At 35.5% G+C, this 13,828-nt stretch overlaps 1 protein-coding gene across 1 annotated transcript in view; it reads left to right on the top strand.

Moving 5' to 3' along the window:
• Positions 1–13,828, top strand: part of IQCM (IQ motif containing M) — a 405,329-nt gene that overhangs the window by 25,229 nt on the left and 366,272 nt on the right. The window lies entirely within an intron of this gene.

Raw genomic sequence — 13,828 nt, forward strand, 5'->3', positions numbered from 1 at the left:
ACTCTGTCTCAAAATAATAATAATAATAATAACAATAGTAATAGGCCAGCATCACTACTCTTGCACCTTGGGGCCATTATAAAATAAAGTAAGGGTTACTTGAATACAAGTACTGCAATATGGCAACAACCAAGCTTATAACCAAGATGGCTATTAAGTGATTAAATGGATGGGACACACCTATAGTGTGGATATGCTGGAGACAGGAGGATTTATATCCCAGGAGGGATGAATTGATATGGAGCAAGATTTCATCTCCCTACTCAGAACGATGTGTAATTTAAAACTTATGAATTGGTTTAGATGTCAGGGAAATGAGGAGAAAGTAACAGACTGAGAAGGAGCAGCAAGTGAGGAAGAAAAAACAAAAACAGGAGACTGAGATGTGCTAGAAACTGAGTGAAGAGAGTCTTCCAAGGAGCAGAGAGTGGTCGATCTACTATGTCAGATTCTGCTTACAGTGTAAGGAAGACAAAGACTTTAAATTGGCATTGGAGTTGGCACTGTGGAGGTCAGTGGTGACCTCAACACCTGCTATTTAAATAGAGTGACCAGTTCAAAAGAGAATTTAGAGTAATTAGATAAATATGGAGAATTACTTCAAACAGATGAAGAACACAGAAACTAGGTTCCTGTTGGAGGAGGTGAGACCAAGAGAGAGCACTTCTTTTTTCCCCTTATTTAAGATGGGAGAAATAACAATATATTTTTATACTGATAGAAACAATTAGGAGGAGAGAGGAAATCACCAGTGAAGGAAGAAAAAGAAAGAATTGCTGGTATAGTATGTTTACGAAGGTGAGAGAGGATGAGAACTGTTGCAATATGAGTACAGAGTTTAGTCTTAGATAGGAATATAAAATATTTTAACCTGTAGTAATGAGAGGGCACACAGATACTCTAAGGACTCAGGCTTTAGAAGATTTCTTCTGATTGCTTCTGGTTTCTCAATGAAATAGGAAGCAAAGAAAGCAACTGAAAGTAAGGGCAGAGGGAAGTGTTGGGAGTTTCAAAGAGAGAAAATATGAAATACAGAGTGGAGAGTGAATGGACTAAGAAATGAAGGAGCATGACTGGATAACAGTAATGTCCAGTTTCGTTAGTGTTAGTGTTATGTGAGACCAATCATGGTTTTTTTTCCTTCCATCACATGAATTATGCAGAGTACAAACAACACAGGGTAGATAGAGAGACTTACATTTAACTAGGGTTTTGTGTTTTCTCAAATCAGATGACAAAATAAGAGGGAGGCAACAAAATCAAGAACCTGTGAGAGGAGTGATCATAAGGATTGAATTTGGAATTTAGGCTGGCTAAGGTGTGTAGGTGGCAAGGGAGGGTCAAAAGGTAGTAGTATCCATGAATCACACAAGTCCTGGTGGGGGCCAAATATTGTTGGTGATAGGGAATAATCTGAAGAAAGGAGGAAGTGGCAACTGGAGAGTGGGATGCTTCAAAATGAGCTCAAGTAGCAGTGATGTTTCAAGTATCCTCTGTGTTTTAATCTTTTGTTTTAGTAGGACTTCAGTAGAGAGTAATCCTATTATCATCTAGTTTGTTAATCACCTAATATTGGTTATTTTGCTAGTGAGCATTACTATTAGCAAGCCTTGGCTAGCCAGGATCTTAATAAAATTTTGACATTTCCTCCTGATAAGGACCCTTATTTGTGTTCTGACCTAGGCAGTTAATTTGTACCAGAACATATGAGGGCAAGTTATTTTCAGGCCAAGAAACGTTCTTCACAGTCCTCTATTCCAGGGATATGGATTGCTTGTGAAGTAGCTTCATGAGACATCAACAGTCTTCCAAAATGAGTGGGGCAATATTCTTATTACCATTGTGGAGAGGTGTTAGGTACTCCTCACATTTGTAGCTTCAAAAACACCCTCCATCAGATTGGTTTGAATATGTACTAATATGTACTGTGTGCTAGAAAGTAAGCCTTTAGAAGGCAGAGACCTTACCAGTCTTGTTTATATTTCCATCCTCAGTGGCTAAATAGCAAAACAGTAGGCTTCTTTAGAAGTTGAAATATGTTCTATAAATGCTTGTTGCATAATGAAATGATGTGAATATATGAGTTTAAGGGTAATTTGCTAGCCAGGTTTAAGCAAGTCAGGTGGTTTTTAAAAGTGATCTATGTACCACTGAGGGGATACTTCTGTTATGCTGATCTCTGAGTTATACCAGAAGACACACACACACACACACTCTCTCTCTCTGTGTATGTGTGTGTGCATGGGGGTGGGAGGGCAGGGGTGAACATTGACAGTATAACAGTTACTGCACAGAATAAAGAGATCAATCCTAATCATTGTCCGGTGCAAAACGGCTATTGCCTGAGCAAGTTAGTGCCCAAGGTAGTTATTAATTTCTCTGGCCTGCATGAATGCTTCCAAAATGATTCTGTCACAGCATGTGTATTCTGGCATTCACTCTGAACACCGGGAATCCTGGAGCCAAGGATCTATTAGTGCCTAAAGTGTGGAATGTGAGACATTGATCATCCCTTCTCTAAGCTGGCACTGCTCTGAAGCAGCCTAATAACCAGGGGAACAAGCCTGCTGCCAAATCCTTCTGGTTTTGGTCCCATTGCAGTTAATGAATCAAAACATTATTTTAGAGACACTTTACTTTTTAAACTATTCCAGAAGCCCAGTGAATACTCTGAATATACTTAGTGAAGATGGATCAGAAAAACATTTTATATGGTTACTGTAGAGGCATTCACGAAGACATATAACATGCTATCATCACAGTTAATAGGTGCTCATAAGTACTTCCAATATGACTGAATTGATGATAGTTTCTGTCAAAGTTCCTAGTGTCCAACTATACTCAACTGCTAAGTATGGTCTTTAGCATTCAAAAATGCACTGGAATAGCTGGTCATACCTCTGTAAGCAAATGACCTTTGCTTTTTTATTTTATGGAAGTTTGAAAATATATTTATATCTCTGCAAACTGGCTTTTTGTTTAAAAAACCCCCAAATCCTTCCACTTCTTTATTGAATGCCAATTAATACAGGATAGGACAGAGCAGCTAAAAAAAAAGTTGGCGTATATTGAGCATCTCCTACTTATCAATCAGTATATTAAGCCATGCATTATCCAAATCTTACAAGATTTGCATATTATTAGTTGGATTTTACAGACAGGAAAACTCAGGCTCAGAGACATGCTGAAATTGTCACCAATAGTAAATGGCAGAACCAGGATTTGAATCTGAATTTAGTCTTTCTGAATCTACAACTTTCACTCATTTAATTCATATAATGTGCTGTATCCTCTTTCTTGAGTAATTGGGGTGCTTGGAGGAATGAGGGTCTCTCGTGCTTTGGGAGTATGGAAGTGACTCTTAGTTTTTCCCCAAATTATTGTATAACCTTGAGCAAGTTGCTTTTCTTTTTAGCATCTCAGTTTACCTTATAAAACTGATTTAGACTTAGCTGTTTGAAAAAACTATTTTATTTTCATAAAGAACTATGAGCTTTCAGAACAACGGTGGCATTTAAAGTGCACAACATTATTCTTAGAGAATAAACTACCTTATTGTCAGTTATATCCTACAGCAATTGAGTACTTTCCTGCTTCTTCCAGAGATGTCCCCAAGTGGCTGTGTCATTCTCGGTAGGTCCTCACAGAGGTGTCCTATGGATGAAGACAAAGAATACTGGAGAGTGGTAATGGCTAGGTAATTCAGCTCTGATTGCTTCTATGGTCAGTAGTGAAATATTTGACAACTGCTACTGCCTCCACTTTCCTGTATGACCAAAGCTACAAAGACTAGATGAATTTCAGAAACTTCACAAGAAAAGAAATAGCATCTGAGTGGGATATTGTGCTATAGATTGGAGAGCTCAAGAAATCCCAGGAAACAAATACATTTTTGCTGGTAAAAATAAATAGAGAACTAGTGTTATACAGATATTTTAAAGGTTAGAATATTAGCTTTGCAATGAGCTTTGACAGTCACCTTTTTATTGAGAAAATAGTAACTGTTCCTACATTTACCTGGAGAGTCCTTTCTAACAATACCACATTTATTAATGGGAGCACAGATGATTTCCCTGAATGGGGAGGAGCAGCAAGAATATGGGCATGGATTGCCTGTTTCTATAAAGAAGGTAAAGGCATGATTACTTTGCTGGGCCAACAATGATGAATTGTCCAAAATGGCCATAAAGTTTGTTTTGCAGCTCCTAGACAGTTTCTTAGATAAAATTGTTCTCTGAGTAGTTAGAAATTAATAGACACTATACATTTAGAATTCTAGGAACCAGTGCTGGGCCTCGGGTTTATACCTTGCAAGGCATTTCTTTGCCTGGCTTTTAAGTGAAGCCTGATTTTAATTTGTACACAGTGCTTTTGCCTTATTTAAGAAAGAAGATAATAACTAGAACCCTAATTTGCTTGGAGCTGCCTTTTACAATTGATTTTATTTACTTATAAGGCATAATTACATTTAGAAGGAGTTTTATGACATCAGCAATAAAATCAAATGAGTGTATAACTTTTCTAGTCATTTATTTCCTACAGATAATTTAATAGCCCAGACATTAAATTTGGACAGTTCTTTCCCTTGAAAACAGAATGTTCTCTCAAAGAGTTGATTTTCACTGTTATAAGAGGTTGCACTCCTTTTTTTGGTTGGCCTGAAAGCTTTATTTTCTCCTGTAGTGAATTTTATATCTTCCTAGACTTGTTCCTGTGCTACTTGCCCTGAAATAAACATTCCTTTCAGGAGAAAATATTTGCATTGCTTACAGGAGCAGCTTCTGTGGCTGGAAAGGATGAGTAACAAAACTTTGCATTTGTGCATCCATGCTGTGAACGTAGTCCAGAATGATGGTTTGTTCATGGATGATAATGGAAGTCTAATTAAATGCACCACACTTAACAAAATCTTTGCATCTACTTAGAAAGAATCTGGGATTTAGGAATCAAAAATCAAACATCAAGGTCTGCTTCTCCTGCTGAAATATCCTGGCCAAATTATTTAATATACTGGATCCTCCATTTCCTATTTTGTTAAGCAGAGATGATAAAAATAACTGCTGACTATATTGCTGTGAGGATCAAATGATATTTGTGTGTGAAAACATAATATAAACTATAAAATACTGGACACATTAGTGATGACTCCTTGAAAGACTCGTATGTATAATATATATGCTGATATAGAAAAGCTGATGATCCTGTATCAGCATAAAGCAGGTACAAAGTGCTTTTGTAAAAAGAGTATTTTCTTGGAAATACAAGTGGGTTACATATTCCCTTTTCCTTTATTTCTCTTCAGTCAACAGATTGTATTTAAACTTTACTTTCATTTGGTGGAGAATCTAATGCTTAGTGTGATACATTTACCTGGCATTTATCTGAAAGCTAATGTTCTAGTTTTATGTGATCATGTTCAAGCTACATTGATGCCCAAGTATATTATGTGGTTTTAGAGTTTAGTGTTTCTTATGGTTTTAAAGAGTTAAAACCTTAACTACTTAATAAACTATGAAACAACGGTGACACATGTTTTTGGCATCAAATATACTTGGAAATAGAACTTTCTGCAGAAGTGTCTTAATTAGTAGTAAGATCAGGTTCTATCCTCTATTTCACCTTGATTTCTGATTCTGCAATGAGTCACAAAACTGGTCAGCTTTACAGTCTAGGGCTTTGTGATTGGCTGCAAATGAGTCCGATTCCTGTTCTGTCTGGTTGTTAATACCATTGGCAAGTTGATGTAGATAAACAATAAAAAGAGTGCCAAATTCATTTGAGGACAAACAATGTATTATAGTTTGGCAACCATCCTGTGTCCTTTCATGTAGATTTAGTTTTAGGCATAGAAAAAATATGAATCCTATTGCAAGGTGAGAAAGTATGTCAAGATGTTTGAGACATATTACCTAAAACAAACAGTAGTATACAATGTGAGGAAAGCTAAGAGCTGGTGAGAAATTATCATGCACAAATAGCTGTTTACCTCACTGGAAAATGATCCTAATTAGGAATTTGCATTTCTTTAAAGCCTTTCTGTTAGTGATAATATCTTTATCCCTATTTCTCAAAAGACAATTATCACATAAAATGGTTTATAATAGAAGTGTTATTGCTTTCCTAGCATTGAGCATGTAAGATTTTTATTGGTATGCTTGTCTTTTTTCCCCTAAGCACCTGCAATTATATTTACATTCTGACAAGATATAGTAGAGGTGGCACTTAAATCTTCAAGTTCCTGTCTATGATCCTAAGCAATTTTACAGTCTTTTCAGCTTTGTTTTTGCAGCAATTTCAGATGCAATTAAGGCATAGAAGTATAACTTGTAAAGTTTCCACTTGGAGAATATATTTTAGACTTTGGTGCTAAATAACATTACAATAACTTGCTTTACAATTAGTGTAGCAGATCTGGGATTAGCTCAGGATCAGAAGAACCTTAGTAGTGAAGCTGTAATACTTTAGTTTTGAACGTGGGAAACATTCTGACTGTGTGAGAATAAAGAAGAAAGGTGGTGAAGTGCTGGCATTGTCAGAAATGTTGAGTAGATGTCAGGGTGAGATGTTGATGATAGTGCAGTGAATTATGCAACAGATAACAATTTGTGAGAATTGGAAGAAGGAAGATTGCAAACATTACACAAATTTTCTTCCTGGTTCTAGATGAAAATACAGGACTCTGGTTATTCTACCAAGAAAAGATAATAAAATATATATGAAATACTCTAATTTGCATTCATCTAACAATCATACATTTACTGAGCCTCTTTATAGAGTCTCTGAAGGGTCTCGGATTTCCTCATATTTACAAGCTAAAAAGTTAGTGCTACCAGTTTCATGGGTAGAGGCAGAAGACACAGTCAGGACTTGTCAGAGACAAGGACATTATCACTTACAGTACAACATGTAGGCTGAGCTTTCCATCCATTTCAAGTCCCCCCAAGTCTACTGGGAGCAACATACCTCATGCCATGAGGGCTCAGGTAGGTGCTGCGCACATAGTAGATTTGTGTTAGAGCTGAGAGATGTGAGCTTGGGAGTCTATCGCTTTTAGAGAAAGCTTACTCTTTGTCCCAGGGAGAGATGTTACTTCATTCCTCAAGGTTGCTTGCTTTAAACACAGCCCTGAGAAAAGGTCTGGATAAAGAGCAAAGAGTGGCTAGAGCCTCACATTCGTGACATACCCAGTATGATTTCAGGGATGCTCGGGTTCCATGGTGGATAGCCTCTTCCAACACTAAGGGACTAATATCTTATAAACAATGTGTCTGTGGTAACATGCATCTCCATTATACACATATATTTGAAGTTTCAAAGCATTATTATTCTCTGTTTTTAGCAAACGAGGAAGTCGAGGCTCAGTATATTTGAATAAGAAGCTAAAATCACAAATAAATGACACAGGCACTAAAACATAGCGTTCTTAGTTCACAGACTAATATTACTACCATTAGCCAGTTTACTAACTGCTAAAGAATTTTCAAGCCATGTCAGCTGCATGTTTTAGTGAAAGCTTTTACATTATTTTATTTACTGCTGTCTACATTTCAGGAAATGAGCCCTCCGTTTGTTCATCTATTGCTGTTTTTTGATTTTGTCAGTCTATTGTGTTCCTACATCTTTTCTTCCTTTTGCTTAGAAAAATCTGTTTATTTCTAAAGGCCTGTACCTCTCACAAAGTTCTAGGAAATAGGGGCAAAACAATGAAATTGTCTGTTATCTTAGAATTGTAGAATTGTAGAAGTAAAATGTACATTAGTCTTACAATTTAACCATCCCACCTTCATTTTAGGAATAAAAAACAGAGGTCCAGAAAGCTTCAGTGAATTTCTACCCAAGGCTGCTTTTATTAGTGAAAAAGAACAGAACCCATTTTTTTTGGTATCTAAAATTCAGCATTCTTGTCATTATACTACATTACATCATGAAAGAAAAAGAATTTAAGGATATTGGTAAAAGCTTAGTACCTTCACATTATATGTTCTAAAGTTTGGTTTAGTAACAATAAGACTTCAGTTTTACACATACAGGATGATACCTAGCTGTCAAAATAACAGAAGTATAATCCCTTGTAAGTCATGAGTTCCACACTCAAATGCTCTTCTAAGATCAGCAGGTAACATCAATTTGTGAAATAGCTGATGTGATCAGTGAAAGGAATGGAGTCTGCGACAGTGTAGAGAAAACACAGCCATCTAGACACACTCTGATATAACATCTCTGCATACACATGCCCCCAAATCCATGTCTGCCTCTGGCTTTGACCTTTGTGCTGCCATTTTGCAATACCTTACCTGAATAGTGTGATTTTAAAAGATTTTTCTATATCCTTAAATGGGATTTTTGTCACATAAACTTTCAGAGCTAAATGGGATATTAATTGTCAGTGTCTCTAACCTATCATTATGCTGAAAAGGAAATAAAGAAGATTCAGTGACATGCTGAAGTCCACAAAGCTAGCTTGTCATACCAATTGTGACAAGAACCAGATTTGCATACTCCTAGTCCTCTGTTTTTTCTACTTCATCTTGAAACTTTTTTTTTAAAAAAGAATATTCTATTTTGCAATGAAAGCAATGGAAAAATTAGATTTGACACGTAGCAATGTATTTTGTATATAACTTCTGGACAACTGATTAATAATTACTTATTGCATACTTTATATTACTAAGTGACATAGGGCATACAAGGATATAGAATATTTTGTTTGTTTCTTTCCTCTCCAGTTGGGTAGGTCAAAACTAATATAGGAAAATAACTAAATGCTATAATCTTTGGCATTGACTTTCAGTATAATAAAACTTCAAAAAGAACAGAGATTGTTGGTGACTGAAGACCTTAACTCTCCATATCCCAACAATTATTTTTAGTAACATATTTTAAAAAGCCCTCTTTCATGACCGAAGGAATATGACATTTACTAGAGGGTGGCAGTCCTAGAATTATATATATGCAGGTATATGTGTGTTAGATACTGAATTGGAATCTTTGTTATTCATTCTTTATGTTAAATTATAATTTCTGGTTATTGATATCTTAAATATCTCCTTGGGCCTATTTTGATGTTTATGGCAAGTAGTATAATACATATAAAAGGTATGCCAACTGAAGTTGTGCTGGAATGGAGAGAGATACCTACCCCATGATGGAGGTGTTATAAGAAACACCAGTGAAAAAAATAATGCCACAACTATTGCTCTTTATGCCTTCTGACTTATTTTTTTAAAATTTTTGATTTTTTTACTGGTATTGAAGTTCTGTTTTTGTACCCTATGGTGCTATAGTCAGCCTTACTCTAATATTATATCCTGGTAGAAAATTTCACTCCTATGCCTATTGTATTAGGGCAATCCAGAGAAAAAGAAACAGTAGGATATATATTTTATATATATATATATATATATATATATATATATATACACACACACACATATATATGTATCTCATGTATACATTTGACCATTCATTTTTCCCTTTAATAATCATTTTCTCTTTGACAGTTACAAGAATATTCTGAATTACTGCTTTAAACATATTGTTAGAATAAATTCTTATTCTGTATAAGATACTATTCTCTAATTTTATTGATGGCTCAGACCATGTATTTTATATTTTTCATAGCTTTTGTTAACCCCATAGTGTCTGACAGTGTGTTTGATATGCAAAGAGCAACATGTTCATAACTAAATAAAAAGTAAACAGAACGTTTCCTGAAAGCCCTATTGGTCTTTATAGAGACTATAGTTGAAGATGTTGGCCTACTGTCTGTACCAACACTTCCCAATCATTTTTTTTGAAAGTTATGATAGTTATGAAGTTTTGTGTATATTTTTTATCCATTCTCTGTAGCCCTCCTCCAAATAATCTGCTATTAAACATGCCACTGGAAGTGCCAATTTTTATGTTAACATGAATTAGAATTAATTTATTGAGAACTTTTTGTTAATTCCATGAACTCATTTGATACAATTTTAGTACTTTGGGGCTATCATAAATCCAGAGCAGAATGTCTCTGCTTTCTAGTAGTATACATTTATCCTTGTACTAAAGAAGTTGTATGAATTCTCTGTGGCTGTTAAACATTTAAGTGTGTATGCATTTAAAGAAGAAGTTGTAAATGTGAAATATAATAAAGACAGTTTTGCATTTTTGGTGAGGCCTTGCCAAGTTAGCATTTGGATTAAGTGAGAACAAAAGCAGGCCATGTTAGCATACTGTCTTGATCAACTTTTCCTAAGTGCATTTTGTGGCAGGTTCGCTGTCTCCACACACACATTTGCAGAATTACTCTGATTTCCTGTTGGAATATTTGAAACTCAAGTAGGCCCTTTGAACCTTTATCTGTGCTGTCAACATGTTAGCATAATTAGGTGTTATTTGTTTCTCTGTTAATAGCAGGATCCTTCAAATGAAAAAGGTATTCTCTTACTTTCCAATAATTAATTGTAATTTTTCAGATAGCCAAAATTGCAGCATAAATTTCCTCTTCCTAAGATGGAAAAATTCTTTTAAATTGTCTAAGGAAACTAATTGCAGATACTAAAATCTTATTCAGAGCATGCCTAAAAATGTCACTATGAGTTTCCATCTGTACTTTCTCATTTCTCTTTTTGCTTTCCTTTCATACTTACTAGTGGGTCTCAGTTTCTGTTTGTATTGAAACAAACAGACCTTTGAACTTGAGGAGGCATCTTGTGAAGTTGAAAAGACAAGGAGAGGAAAAGGATAAATCTTTGCTAAGTGCTTAATTTATGTCAGGTGTTTCTTCACGATCATTCTCCTGTGTGAAAAGCTTCCTTTTATGGGTCTTAATATGTTTATTGTCATTTATTTATTTATTTGATTTTTGGTTGTCTATGGGGCAGAATAAATAAATTAAAAAAATACAGGTAATATTTAGGTGTCAAATGCCAATGTGCGATGGGTGTTTGTGTGTGTGTGTGTGTGTGTGTGAAGTGAGGGAATCATTAGTGAGTGTATATAGGGAGAATGGAGGAAGTCATCAGGTGTGTGATTGCTTTACAAAAATTGATGGTGACATGCCTGTCATTATTTGTAAATGCCAGTGAGTATCTTACTTAGTATGTTATCAGTTATAATGACTTTATATTTGTGGCAGATATATGTCATTCTATTTTTGTTTAAATAGACTGACTTTAACACATTAAGCTGAAATATGCATTGAAATGCATACATAAAAATTCACTCAATATTTATACTGGATTAGATTAAGTGACTGGATTGAGAGTTTTAGGCTTGTTATGTTGGAGCATATGGACAAGTTGTGAGATTAGAAAAAATATATGGTACTTTAAATTTCTTCCTAATTATAGAATCTTAACTATATCAATAAAAGTTTATATTTAACTTTATAAGAACTGTATGGTGAGAAAAATAATTGTACTCATCCATACGTCTGTAAAATATAAATTAAATTTTGATAAAAAGTAAATTGATTCTTGATAAAGTTCTGAATGTTAATGGAACAAAAATTCCCATCTGACTCTAACCATTTTCTATTCTTGTAGTATCTTTTTTAGTGATATAGGCTGATTTTTTTTTTGGCACTCACATATAGCAAATAACTGTGAAACATTTCAAACCTCAAAGTGACACTAAAACTGTGAAGTATGAAATGGAAGTGCTGGAGCGTGTGAGACACATTGCATAGCACTGCTCAGTAATTCAGTGTGTGCATGCAAAAGAAGTGACAACACCATTGCAAGATGCAACATGATTAATGCTACAAAAATTAAATAAATAAAAACAACCTTTATTCTCAAACACTCCTTCATGCCTTAAAGTTACCACTTTCTATGTTTAGCGGCCCTGCCCTAGAAATTATTCCTTGTCCCATGAATATCTGCTGCGAGGAACAAAATGATACATGAATATTATTCTTGCTATGTCAAGGTTACTAAATGGTTATAAGAAAGGACTGTGATGTTTTAGGCTTCTCCATGAATGCTTTTATTTCCCCCTGCAACACATGAAAAAAATTAGTTTTGATCATTACATTGGTTTTTTCTTTCTGTCTGTCACCCGCCACTGATGATTGCTTCTTCTCAGGTTTCTTCAGACAGTATTCCAGCTGGGATTGAATGAATTCTTTCCGTTCTCAAAATATGATTGAGGGCCTATGTTACAGTGATCCTATATATTTACCTCTTTCTGAGGCTCAGTTTGTATATTTGTATGCCTCATTTTTGGGAAGCATGTTAAGAGGAATTTGGGATTGTGACTAAGTCTCCTATATTCTTCAGTTCAGACTCTGTGAGAAAGAAAGATGAATTCTACTAGAGTATCCCTGATGATATCGTTAGTGGACACAGGAGTCCTTCCAGGTAAAACAGGTGCTGATGAATCTTTATTTCTTTTTCATTTCACAATAAAAATATTAATAACAATAGCAACTGTTCTCTATTTCTTGAGTGCTTATAAACTCAGTACTTTCTATGAGTTGTTTATAGCTTATTTAATACCTCACAATCTAATTTATGATGCTCAGAAGTGTCACTCACCAATTTTAAGAAAAAGGCAACAGAAGCTCAGAGAGGCTAAGTGACTTTCCCAAGGCAAGCAGTCAGGCAGCTGACTGAGTCTACTAACTCAAATGCCCATGCTCCTCACTTAAGTATATGACACTCTATGTTTTGGTGCATTTCCTGACAGAATAAGTTTTTGTCTTAATGAGTTTTTTTCAAGAATCCTTGAAAGACATCTGCCATAGGATAGTTAGTACTAGAGGGTTTAGTAAGTACTCAGTAGTACCCAACTATGAGCTAAAACAGAATAGTGCTGAAGCCATAAAGGTGCAGAGAACAGAGAACAGCCTTCCTTTGACAGTGATGAGAAAGCCTGGGGACATATGTGTGTGTGTGAGTGGGGAGTGGCCTGATACAGCTACATTTAAGGACATCAGAAGTTGCCCAGAGAAGAATGTGAGAATGCAAAGATGTTTAAGCTTGGAGAGCAATTATAAGGGGCCAGATATATTGATGGACTAAAAAGATAGTTTAAACTTCTGGAGGTCAGTTCTTAACAAAGCTTCATTTGGGCTATTGGTGAAGGAAAGGAATATGTCAACCCTGCTTATATTAAGTTTAAAAATCTTTATGTATACATATATGTATGCCTATCTATCTTGACAGGAAACATAGGATTTCTATATCAGAGGCAGACGGTGATTATTCATAGCATCTTGCCTCAGTTTTCCCATGTCTTGGTCCTCTTTGGGGCAACACAGTTAGGGCAGATGTTACCTGCATGAATAGTGCAGTGAGTACCATGAGAAAGGAATATGGATTTATGAACCCAGGACTTAGGCATATTAGGCATATTTACCCCTTCTCCACCGCAGAGAGAGAGAGGGAAAAGGAAGTGAGAGATAGAGGGAGAGATAGAAGAGGAGGGAAAGCAAATACTTTTAAATGCAGACAAATCCAATCTGGCGACAGGTGATGAACTAAAGGTCCCTAGGTCTATTATTATTTGAAATGTAAGTAAATAAATGGCACAAGGAGAGGTGCCTCTCAAGATCTCTGTCTTTAACTTCCTTTATTTTTTTTTGCCATTCAAACCTCTGTATGTGAAACTATTCATGGAGAATTGTCTCCTGGACACCTGTTTTAACTTTCTTTAGGGGGAAGATCAGGATTGGCTGACTAGGGATAAACACCTCTATTTTTCCATCAGATAGACTAGAGCTCAATAAGCCAGAGCAAAGGCTCAGATTTGGTCAAGTTATTGGACTGTAGCCATATCTGTGTTATTGTTGGAGGGTAACCCAGGGAAGAGCAATCTAAACACATTTCTTCTGGGCAATTTT

The sequence above is a fragment of the Saimiri boliviensis genome, chromosome 3, assembly GCF_048565385.1.
Source record: "Saimiri boliviensis isolate mSaiBol1 chromosome 3, mSaiBol1.pri, whole genome shotgun sequence".
In the NCBI taxonomy this organism is placed as follows: domain Eukaryota; kingdom Metazoa; phylum Chordata; class Mammalia; order Primates; family Cebidae; genus Saimiri; species Saimiri boliviensis.